This window comes from Cicer arietinum, chromosome 3, assembly GCF_000331145.2.
Source record: "Cicer arietinum cultivar CDC Frontier isolate Library 1 chromosome 3, Cicar.CDCFrontier_v2.0, whole genome shotgun sequence".
Classification (NCBI taxonomy): Eukaryota; Viridiplantae; Streptophyta; class Magnoliopsida; order Fabales; family Fabaceae; genus Cicer; species Cicer arietinum.
The window spans coordinates 9,627,917-9,631,008 of record NC_021162.2 but is presented as its reverse complement, the minus strand read 5'-3'; positions in this window follow the sequence as shown (position 1 = coordinate 9,631,008).

The window sequence follows — 3,092 nt, the reverse complement described above, 5'->3', positions numbered from 1 at the left end:
TGACAGAAACAGTTCTGGATAAGAATCGCGCATCTGGCTTTGGACTTCCCACGTAGCACTTTCACCAGTAGCACCTCCCCAGACAACCTTAACCAATGAAATTCTTTGGTCTTTTGGTCCTCAATCCGTAGCGGTAAGGTCTCAAAAGTTAGATTCTCTTTTATTTGGACCTTGTTTGACTCAATCACGTGTGAGGGATCGAAAATGTAATTGTGAAGTTGAGACACGTGAAAGACACTATGAAGATTAGAAAGAGAAGGACGTAACGCGATATGATATGCCACATTACCGTCACGTTTAAGAATCTGGTAAGGTCCTATAAACCAAGGAGTAAACTTTTGCATTTTTAATGCCCGGCCAACCCCAGTTGTTGGAGTAACTCTCAAAAATACATGATCACTTTCTTGAAATTCGAGGTTTTTGCTTCTTTTATCATGGTATCTTTTGCCTACTCTGAGATGCTCTCATCTTTTCCTGAATTATTTTTACTTTACCAGTAGTCTGTTGAACAATCGCAGGTCCTAACACAAGGTTATCACTCGTCTCAAACCAACACAGAGGGGTCCTACACCTTCTTCCATGCAACGCCTCAAAAGGGGTCATTCCAATGTTAGAATGGAAACTATTGTTATAGGTAAACTCTATAAGTGGCAAAAAGCTATCCCAACGTCCATTTTGTTCCAACACACAAGCTCTCAACAAGTCTTCTAGGGATTGATTGGTTCGCTCAGTCTGACCATCTGTTTGTGGGTGGTAGGATGAACTCATCCTAAGGTTCGTACCTAAAGCGCTATGTAACCCTTGCCAAAACTTAGAGGTAAACCTAGGGTCTCTGTCTGAGACTATACTTCATGGGATTCCATGCAACTTCACAATTTCCTTTATGTATATTTCAGCTAACCTTTCCATAGAATAAGTTATGTTTATCGGAATAAAGTGAGCAGATTTAGTTAATCTATCCACAATAACCCAAATACTATCGTACCTTTTTGGAGTTCGAGGTAAGCCTACAACAAAGTCCATAGAGATTCTATCCCACTCAGGAATACTCAAAGGTTGCATCAAACCTGAAGGTTTTTGGTGTTCTATCTTAGACTGTTGATAGATCAAACAAGCATACACAAACTCAACAACATCTTTTTTCATTTTAGGCCACCAAAATATCTTCTTGAGGTCTTTATACATCTTTGTGGCTCCAAGGTGAATACTTAGACAACTCCTATGTCCTTCCTCTAAGATCATCTTTCTTAACTCCTCTACATCGGGAGCACAAATTCTCTCCTTAAATCTCAAAATTCCATCGACACCTATTTTAAAAATCAGGTTCTCTCCCTTGGTCAATCGACTGTAACTTATATAAATCCAATTTCTGATTCTTTTCAATCTCTTCCAATAGTCCACTATTTACCTTCAACATTCCCAATTTAATACTTTCTGGTGTCACTTCACAAACTAAACTAAGGTGTCTAAACTGTTCCATCAACTCACTATGCTTAACCATTAAAGCGGACACACTCAAAGTCTTCCTACTCAAGGCATCAGCCACTACATTGGCTTTTCCAGGACGGTAGTTAAGCTCAAAATCAAAATCTTTAAGAAACTCCATCCACCTACGTTGTCTCATGTTCAACTCCTTATGGTAAAAAAGATACTTAAGGCTCTTATGGTCACTAAAAACCTCAAATCTAGATCCATATAAATAATGTCTCCACATCCTAAGTACAAAGACAACTGTTGCTAGTTCTAGGTCATGGGTAGGGTAGTTCCTCTCATGAATCTTCAGTTGCCTAGAAGCATATGCTACCACCTTCCCATCTTGCATAAGTACTCCACCTAATCCTGAACCATACGCATCACAATATACTACGAAGGGTTCACTCAGGTCAGGTAATACAAAGATCGGTGCAGAGCTCAATCGTTTCTTAAGCTCTTGGAAACTATTCTCACAATGGGTATCCCACACGAACAATTCCCCTTTTCGGGTCAACTTAGTTAAAGGTAAGGCCAACTTGGAGAATCCTTCTATGAACCTACGATAATAACCAGCCAATCCTAGGAAACTTCTAATCTCAGTCACTGACTTAGGTGCTTTCCATTCTAATACACTCTCCACATTGGCAGGATCAACAGCTATTCCACATTTTGAAATTACATGTCCTAGGAAACTTACTTCCTCTAACCAAAATTCACACTTAGACAACTTGGTAAAATAATTGTTTCTCCTTAAGGGTTTGCAAAACTATCCTTAAATGTTCGCCATGCTCTTCCTTAGTCTTAGAGTACACCAAGATATCATCTATAAACACAACCACAAACGAGTCTAGGTAAGGGTGAAAGATCCGGTTCATGTAATCCATAAACACTGCTGGTGCATTAGTCACACCAAAAAGCATAACCAAATACTCATAATCGCCATAACGGGTTCTAAAGGCAGTTTTAGGGATATCAGAATGTTATTAATGATGGGCTCTATTAGTCTAAATATATGAGAGTTATTAAACAAATTATCAAAGAATCACAACGGAATTTATTCAGGAGCAATAATCGAAATAGTTTGCAAATGTTATCAATATAAGAGACAAGAAACAATGCTTAATTCAGAATGTTAAACAAGATATAAAATCATTAATTCATACATTCAAGAATATGCATTTATGTAATATCTAAAAGAGTAGGAATAAGAAACAATTGCACCACGATTTATCCTGGTTCGACTATCAATAGATAGCCTACATCCAATCCTGAAATCCAACAAGATTTCAGCCTTTTTCCAATAGAATGAATGGAGAACCTTTTACAGATTGTCCAGCTTCCTTGAAGCCTATCTATCTAACTCACTTCACTCTTGTTTCTATCCCACCTAATCCTTGTAGTTAATCACCTAACTCACACAAGATCTAGGTAAAGCCTCTTCTTGATGATCTCGCATCAACAAAGATAACTACCAGTTTCCTTACTGGATTTCCAAACCTTTCAATTTACAGAAAATTGTTTTCTTCAAAGAATTAAAGAATATCAAGACTTTGACTCAATCACTATAGTATCTCACACAAAAAGTATTTAGCCAATGGATATTTTGTGTGTTGTAAAAC